Source organism: Muntiacus reevesi, chromosome 1 (assembly GCF_963930625.1).
Source record: "Muntiacus reevesi chromosome 1, mMunRee1.1, whole genome shotgun sequence".
NCBI classification, from domain to species: Eukaryota; Metazoa; Chordata; class Mammalia; order Artiodactyla; family Cervidae; genus Muntiacus; species Muntiacus reevesi.
Genome location: NC_089249.1, coordinates 95,330,840 through 95,340,657, shown reverse-complemented (window position 1 = coordinate 95,340,657; position 9,818 = coordinate 95,330,840).

The window sequence follows — 9,818 nt, the reverse complement described above, 5'->3', positions numbered from 1 at the left end:
CTGGAGCGTCAAGACAGCTTCAGACTGACACCTAATTCCCACTACAGGGCCTGGTCCAGGCTCTCATGGCCCACTGGAGTGGTAGCATGTCACAGTGGTTAAGCATGTGGGCTTGGGACTCCAATTTCAATTCTGCCACTAACTAGCTGTGTGACTTAGACAAATAACTTAAACCCTCTGTGCCGCTGTCTCCTCATCTGTAAAACGGAAATGATACTACACTTTGTTATGAGAATTAAATGAATTTATACACATAAAACACTTAGAACAGTGCCTGGTAAAAACAAATATTCATTCAACAAATATTAACTTTTGTAACTATGGCCTGGAAGATAATCACCTCCGCAATGGTCTGTGCTTCCAGTGTTATTCCCTACGACACATTCTCCACTCAGTGGCCAGAGAGCTTTCTCTGTCACTCCTTGCAGCATTGCCAGATAAAATACAAGATGCCCAGTTTAAACTTAAATAGATGTTTGGTATTTGCTAAATCTGGCAACTCTTCTCCCATGCTTAAAAATTTCCCCTGGTTTTCCATTACCTTTAAAATAAAATCTAAGCCTTTTAGCATGACATTCAAGTTCTGTATGATTCAGACCCCTGCCCTCTCCATTTAATCCCTACCTCCCTATTCCTTACCACTCCAGCCCCCTCATCTTATGCTCCAGCCATCTCCAACTGTGTTCCTGGAACCCCAGAGAATGACTCTTAGCATTTTGGAGCTAGGATGGGCCATTGGTCACATTTTCAGATGAGGGCTCAAAGAAATTAAAGACCTGCCAAAGTCATGAAGCTCACATCACCCATGTTCTTAACATGGTCTCAAACCTTGGTCCTGCAACACTGAAAACCACACACAGGCTCCTCTTAGAGTCTGAGAGTGAGGGAAGGCTGGATCTGCTGGCCTGGAGTGGTTCTCAGGGGTCAGCCTCAGAAAGTTGTGATGCCCAAGAGGTTTGCGAGGGGCAGAGTTGACCTGGAAGTGTTTCAGACTCAGGTAAGGAGCTCCTCAGAGTGTAGGGATATGCTTCTGAGACTCAGGGTCAGGGAAGCAAGGCCCTGTTTGCTGCTCTGTACTTGGGGTTTTGTCCTGGGGTGGAAACTTACTTCCCCAAGTCCAGTTAGCCAAGAGTAAGGCTTGGGATTATAAAATAGGCAGAATAATCTTGGCTGTCAATAATCTTACCCAGAAACCTTGTGGTGACCTCAGGGGGAGACAGTGGAGGCCATCAGAATGGGAGTGGTGGACACCTTCCCCACAGGGCTTCTGGGCAGGTGTCAGCACTCTGCAGTCCCTGGGAGGCTCTGGCTCTGTTACAGCAACCAAAGAAAATATCTCTGCTCAGTGCTGAGGACTTGGTCTCAGTAATTGACTTGTATGATGTCCAAAGACTGCGCATATAACCAGCTCAAAGTGATGTATCATCTTTAGCAAAAAGATTTATCATGGAATCTGAGACAGCTTCCCATTTGTCTAGAACAGAAATAGGAATGACTCTCCTTGCCAGGAATCATCCTTTGTCTTCAAAGCAAATTTCTCCATGGTTGGAAGTTTCCTGGACTGAGGCTGAGACCTGTGGCCAACTTACTGGCCAAGCTCCCAGAGTCCTGGTGTCTCTGTCTCAAGAATCTCAGCTACAGGCAGCAGGGACAAGGGAGAAAGTGGAGCCCTGGGTTTAGGAGCCCCAAGTTCTAGAACTGACTCTGTCACTACATGACCTTGGGCAAGTCACTTGGTACCTCAGGCTTTTGCTGCCCCATCTGTAAGATGGAGTTTGTGATTTCTGTTTAACTGCTTCATGACAGTAATGGAAGAAGAATATTCATCACCTGCTTCGTAAGGAAGCAGTGAGGAATCACAGTGCAGAGCATGGGTTTTGGGATCTGATGGATCTGGGTCAAGTCCCATCTTTGCTGTCTGCTTTTGCTGCACTGGGTGAGTTTCTCAACCTCTTTAAGCTCTGGTTTTATAAAAAATGGGGATCCTCAAAGTCTTTACTTCATGGTAATGTTATCAGGAAAACAAAGAGAAGATGTACAGGAGGGTGCCTGCTACAGGAGGTACACTCAAGGACGAGCTGTCATCACACACCCAGCCACCTGGGGGACAAGGCCGAGCCGGTGGTGATGTCTGTTGTCATAAGACAGGCCCATCACCACATGTCACGTCATCTCAAGGACCGCACACAGCTGTAGGCAAGGAGACAGATCTGGAAAGATTGAGGACTTACGAGATCACAACTTATTTACAACTCCTCAGTGACAAAGGTGAATTTTAACCCTATTTCTAGCTAAACCCAGGATCTGTATTTTTTTTCCTGCCACACCACACAGGCTGGTAATGTAGTTGAGAGAGTGAAGATGGTCAAGTAAGAGTATCATTAACAGGGAGGATGCAGAAGCTGTGCACAAGAGGTGGAACCAAACGGGCTGGAGTTTATCTTTCACTCTCGCCACGTCATAGCTGTGTGACCATGGACAAGTCACTTACCTTTCTAAGTCTCAGGCCTGTTAGGTTCTCAGCGTGGTAAATGGCATCCCATCCCAGTAGCACTTGTTGTTATTGTTGCATACTGAAGGATGGTACAATAGCTGGTCCTCTGTGTGAGCAGAGTCTACGCAAGGAGCATCCTGTGGGTGATCGGGCATGGTAGCAGGGAAGAGTGACACTGAAATGGGGCTTTGAAGGACAGAAAGGCTTCTGATGAGGGGAGCCAAGAGGGAGAATCTTCTCAGCAGAAGAGATGATGCAGGGAAAGACTCGAGAATGCTGGGCCGGTGAGCATGGAAACTGGTACCCATGAGGAGGTGCATCCATTCATCCACCCACTGTAGTAGAGATGGCTGCTTTTTACTTTTTTAAAATTCACTTGGCTGTGCCATGCAGCATATGGGATCTTAATTCTCTGACCAGGGATCAAACCCACATCTTCCGCATGGGAAGCATGGATTCTTAACCACTGGACCCTGAGGGGAGTCCGAGGCAACTGTCTTTTAAAATCACTTTCTACGTGCCAGACACTTCGTAATCACTTTGATTTTCACAACTGTTTCTCATATTAGGTGACATTATCCTCTTTCATAGATAAGCAACTGAGGCCTGGAGAGTCTAAATAATCTCCCCAAGAGAGTCATAAGTGAGCAACAGAGCCAGAACTAATTCAAATCTGTCTCCCTAGGGTGCTCTGACCACTCCACCATGCTGACTACCTGTCAGTGCTGAATGAACGTGTGCCTCCATCCCACACTCCCAGCTAGGAGCCAGAAGAGGCTTTTCTAGAAACAGGTTGGGCACTGTCTCTGGACTCCAGCAGCCTTGGTGAAGTAAACACACACAGCGTGGGTGCTCAGCTGGTGGTGAAGCAGAGAGAAAGCATGGCCTGCACGGCTTGTTCTCTTGCCGCTCCCCCTCCACATCAGAGCATCAGCTCTCACCCCTTGAGCTTGGGGATGCGCTGTTATAGCCAGTCCACTGTCAGGCTGGCTGAGAGTCCATGGTAGTGAGGGGGCAGGGACAGGCAGGAGGTTCTATCCTCAGCGCTAAAAAGACTGCAGAGGTGAAGAGAGTTAGGAAGATGGAGGATTGCCCTGGGTCCCTGTGGCTGGTACCAGCCTCCAGCCTGATGGATTTTAACCTCTGTGGAGCTTGCTGAAGACCCGTCCCGAGGCCAGGTGGTTGCAGAGCCTGTGGCTGATACTGACACATGCAGGCCCATGATAATGTCTGGTTTTGTGTTCTGTCTCCCCCAGAAATATATCAGTGCACGAGTTTCTTTGTCATCTCTGGTACTCCTGAACCCTCCACTGCTGGTGGTTTGAGCTCATGGGATTGAACCACATGAATCAAGTCTGCGATCAGCAGTGTCCTAACCCAAGGCATGTCCAGAGTTCCCTCCTTGGTCCACCTCAACAGAGCACTGCCCCACACCCCCCACCCCTGCACAGGTCCTACCCCAGCACCCAGGATCCCCTGAGAATGCCCCTCTCCATCGGCCTGCCTGGCTGTGTCCTCCCCTCCCATCCTCCTGTAAGTCTTCCCCAACTTCCATGGCCCATCTTACATCCAGTTCCAAACATCCCTGGAGCTCAGCTGCTGGTTAACCAGATTCTCTTCTATTCACTTCTCCATGTGCACCTAAGCAGAGCAGCTCTGTGAAGGCAGGAACAGTCCTTTCCTACCGTTTCATCTCATCCCCAGACCCAAGCAAGGATGGGCATAGGACTTGGTGATGTTTGAGGGGTTTGGCTGGATGGGGGCAGATCTGGGACATTCTGATCACAGAAATATTTCCATAGATGACTGAGGGTGACATCTGGCTTTGCTGGATACTGCGGGACTTCTCATGATTTATTAGCCACTCTCTCCACATGGATCTGCCAAGAGGCCAGTGTGGAGTCTTGGCCCAGAATGGTTTTTCCCTCCCCTGAAGGATCTATGACCCCAGCCAGGTGGGATGACCTGGGAGCCAAGGTATCGAAGTCCCCACTGACCAGAGTCACACATATCTCTGCAGCCCCTTGCCATCCCCAGGCCAGAGCAAAGTCCCAGTGAGGGATGGGGAGGAGCCTACTGAGCACACGGACGCTGATTCTTGTCCCAGTTTCTAACTGACTCGCCGCCTGACCTTGGACAAGTCCCTCGACCTTTCCAGGCCTGGTTACCCTCATCTGACAACCAGGGGATTGTAACAGTCCTCAAGAGTTGTTAAGGTGCCCCTTACAGCCCTGAGATTTTGCTTCTCTGACTCATAGGCAAAGATGTCTATTGCTTCTCAAATAAAAATTTTCCTCCCCGACAGCCAGCTTTGGGGAGATTAATAATTCTGTCAGAGCATCCTTGCATTAAGGCTGGCACTCTGCCGTTTCCCCCCAAGACCAGACAGTTTATCGTTATTCATTGTTCATTCCCCTTCTCCCTCTCCTTAGCCCTCCCTCCAGCCCCCTTCACCACCCCACCCCCAACACGGGATGCGGCAACCTGCCATGAATGAAGAGCAGCTGGTCACATGGCCCGGTCACCATGGAGACGGATCCCCGCAGACAGAGGTAGGCATCAAAGTCACATGAGAACCCCGGAAAACTGGCTGAGGTATTTATAGAAGCAGGCTGGTGCTTTTATGGAAATGGGTCTATATTTGACTTCGGTACTGAAAGCTTCATGCTGGCTCTGGAGCAAGGCAGGCTTTGCACTTGATTGTCCCTACCCAGGTCTGGGGTGGGGGCAGACAGATTAGCACCCCCCACTGTCTCCCAGCACATTCCCCTCCCCACCTCACACCCGGCTGATGCTGCACCTACTAGAGCAGAACCCGCTCCCTTCTGTTTACACTGAACAAAGCTTCCTCCCAGGCTGGGAGTTTGGGGCTCCAGGATGTTGGGCACGTGAGCAATCTGGGACACCCTTTTTTACCCCTCAACCCCGAGTACAAACTAGAAGAATGTCCTCACTGGTCTTCATAAATATTAGAAGGTACTGTCAAAGCCTCTGCCACTTCTTTCTTCCTTCAGAGTTTAGAGGTATCTGCCAAAGGTCGGCGGGGCGGATGTTATCTCCTGTACACCGGTCTCAGGCATCCTAGAGCATAGACACTACTGTTCTCCTGTTTTACAGATGAGGGCAAGGAAGCCCCCAGGCAGAAGGAGATCCCGCAGTCCCTGCCCTTCCGGCCATGCCCCGCTGTGGAGAAGGCGGCAGGAGCCTGAACAGAGGGGCAGGGATGGGGGTGGGGCACGGCAGACAGTGGCAGTCTGGAGAAGCAAGGAGAAATGCGCTTTGGTATTTTAATGAGCAAGTAAGACATGCCTATGGTCAAGAAAAATTAAAACGGAACTCATTAAGTTCAATGCCGAGTTTCTGTTTCCAGGGCCCTCCAGCCCTCACTTTCCTTCTGTAAAGGCAGTCACTGTGGCCAGATTCAGATGTCCCCTTTCTAGAGACCTCAGATGCATTATAGAGGCAGATATGGCTATACTGAATCGACATGGTACAGACATAAGGTATACTAAAATTCAAAAGATGAAGAGTAAATTTTTCTCCCACGCCTCCCCCCAGCCATGCTTGCCCTAGCGTTATGCACTATTATCAGTTTCTTATGAATCATTCCAGAAATATTTTATGCCTCTACAAGTATGTGCAGTATACACAAATGGTCACACAGCCCTGCATCTTTTTTCATTTAACAACACATTTTGCAGATGTTTCCACATCAGAACATACAGAGCAGATTTGTTCATTTTCATGGCTGCAAAAAATTTGATTGTGTGGCGGTACCATAGATTATGTAAACAATTCCTTGTTGATAGACATCTAAATTGTTTCCATTTTTTTAATGACAAATACTGCTGAGGGAGTATCTTTGGATGAATGTCTTTAGACGAATGAGTGTGTGCCTTCATAATTTTGACAGATATGGCCTAATGAGCCTTGGGACGCACCTTTGCAATTTTGATAAATACTGTCTAGTTATCTTCTGTAGAAACTGTACAGTTTAACTCTTCTCCTACTAGCAACATATGTGTTATCAGTCTTTTTTTAAAGAAAAGTTATTTGTCAACATAATAGGTAAAATATGGTATCTCATTTTTCAATGTGCATTTCTTCTGTTGTGAATGAAACTAAACATCTTTTTACGTGTGTAGGAGTCACTTGTATTTTATTTTCTATGAACTTTCTATTCATATCCTTTTATCTTTTTCTTAGCAATTTTTAAGGAACTTTTTATATATTAAGGAAATACCTTCCCCACTTTCTGAACAGTCATTCCACAGATAGCCCTCAACACCTGCTATATGGCAGGACTGTCCTAGGCTTTATTCCAGGGAATACAGAGTTTTTCTGTCTAGTTGAGAGCAGACAAGAAGCAAACAAACATGATTGTGAATTGAGTGCCAGATGTGAGAAGTGATTTGGAGAACAATAAATAAAACAGGAGGAGGCACAGGGAGTGCCCATGATTATATATCAGACTTAGAAAGGTCTTCCCCACCCAGGCCGTGACAATCTCTCTTCCCTGCTTTCTTTTAGTACTTTTAGGTTTCATTTTTTAAAAAAATTAGACTTCTCAAAGGACAAACTTCTGACTTTGATGATCCTCTCGATTGTATATATGCTTTTCTAGTTTATCAATTTCTATGTTGGCAATCTATGCAGTATTCTATGCTGGGATAACCGCATGGACGGAGGAGACTGGTAGGTTATAGTCCGTGGGGTCACCAAGAGTCAGACATGACTGAGACTACTGAGTGTGCATGTATGCATGTTGCCTTTACTTTCTTTCTTTTGTTTTCTTTGGGGCTGTTTCCCTAAATTCTTGAGATGGTTGATTGGTTCATTTATTTTTCACTCTTTCTTTCTGTTCTAATGTATATATTCTATATAAATATCCTCCTAAGTACTGCTCTTGATACTTTCTATGGCTTATATTTTCTTTCATTTATTAATCTCAATACATCTACAATGTATATGGGTATAAGGGTACTGTCAATTCTATTAAAAATCCATCTTCCCCCTACTCATTTGGAATGTAATCTTTATTATATTCTAAATGACTGAATCTGGGTTTCTTTCTGGACTCTGTTCTGCTTCACGTCTTTCTCATAAGTAGGACTACACTAATTTAAACTCATAACTTTATACCATGCTTTATCACCTGGTAAATTCTCACACCAGGCCCATTAGTCTCCCTTGTGATTTCCCTGAATATTTTTGCTGATTTCTTTTTCCAGATGAAGCTTAGTATCAGCTTGTTTAGTTAAAAATAAAAATAAAATCTTTTGTTATTTTCATGGAGGTCATTTTAAAACATAGATTGATTCAGAGAGAATTAACATTTTCATTAGGCTTCCTGGGTAGCTCACCTGGTAAAAGATTTGCCTGCAATGCAGGAGACCTCAGTTCGATTCCTGGGTCAGGAAGTTCCCCTGGATAAGGGATAGACTACCCACTCCAGTATTCTTGGGCTTCCCTGGTGGCTCAGAAGGTAAAGAATCTGTCTGCAATGCAGGAGACCTGGGTTCGACCCCTGGGTAGGGAAGATCCCCTAGAGGAGGGCATGGCAACCCACTCCAGTATTCTTGCCTGGAGAATCCCCATGGACAGAGGAGCCTAGCAGGCTACAGTCCATGGGGTCACAAAGAGTCGGACTCAACTGAGTGACTAAGCACAGCACATTCATTATGTTTTGTCTTCCAATCTAAGAACGTGCTGTTTCTTATGTTCAAACGTCCTTTTGGAGCTATCAGTGGCATTCAGGAATTTTCTACACATCTTTTAAAATTTATTTCTATGTATTTTTCCTTTTTGTTATTGTTATTGTGGCTGAATTTCTTACATCTTCTTACTGGTTGCTGTAGATTTGAAGATTATAGCTATCGTACATACTAATTTTGCAACCAATCACTTACTGAATTATATTGTTTTTTAGTTGTGAAGTTTTTTTATTTATTATTATTTATTTATTGGGCTGTGCTGGGTCTTAGTTGTGGTATGTGGGATCTTTAACTGCAGCATGTGGGATCTAGTTCCCTGACCAAGGATAAAACCCAGGCCCCCTGCATTAATATCAAAGAATCTTAACCTCTGAACCACTAGGGTAGTCTGGTTGAGTTATATTTTAAATGAAGTTTTCAACTTTTAAGGAAAAAAAGTACTTTATATTTTATAACATCTTTGGTAAATGGTTATTTAATCATTAAATGAATTAATAGGTGTAAGATGCTTAAAGTAGCATTGGGCACATCTTCAGAGTTAACAGCAACAGTGGGAATACTGCCTTGACTTAAAAAAAAAGGGTTTTATCTCATTTAATCCTTGCAATGACCCCATGAGGTTAGAGAACAGATTATTTCCATTTTCCAGATAAAGAATCTGAAGATCAGATATACTATGTGATCTGTCAAAGGTCATCTGGCAAGGGAGTGTGGGATTGGAACCTGAGTTTATCTGACTGCATACATCTCACCATCTTGGAGGAAGAGAACATGGCAAGTCCTTTTGTCATGTGAAAGGTCCTTTAGAATCACTCATCCTACAAGTGAGTTTTGATTTATGTTCTGGATGTTTGTGCAGAAGTGTGTTTATTGGGGCACCCACCTTGCTGGATAAGGGCCCTGTGGAGTCAGATGCCCCAGGGCCAGCATTTCAGGGCACTTAGTCTCCGTAAACAGAAGGTTGGGCTGCCTTTGGAGTTGGGCAGTGGGGCCTGGTCTGCCCTCGGGAGGTATCTCTTGTTCCTGTGAAGAGTTGTCCATTCCTCTCTTCCAGCACTGCAAGGACAACCTCAAGATGCTGATATCAGGTGAGGGTGGTGGAAGGAACCAAGTGGTCCACGGTCTCACCTGAGTCACACCTGGGGACAAGGAGGTGGCTGCTGCTGCTACCGCTGCTGAGTCGCTTCAGTCGTGTCCGACTCTGTGCGACCCCATAGATGGCAGCCCACCAGGCTCCGCCATCCCTGGGATTCTCCAGGCAAGAACACCGAAGTGGGTTGCCATTTCCTTCTCCAATGCATGAAAGTGAAAAGTGAAAGTGAAGTCACTCAGTCATGTCTGACTCTTTGTGACCCCATGGACTGCAGTCTACCAGGCTCCTCCGTCCATGGGATTTTCCAGGCAAGAGTACTGGAGTGGGGTGCCATTGCCTTCTCCGAATGAGGTGGCAGGCATAGGAAAATATCTGGAGGCCCCCTCTGGTCCTCCTGAACCTCTGACTTCTTGCTGTCTCTCTCTCATTCTCCTGGCATTTCCCCAACATGCTCACCACTGGGGTTCTCTCAGACATAGAAGTGAGGCTTCCCTTTTGCAGCCTGGGAAGTTAAGGT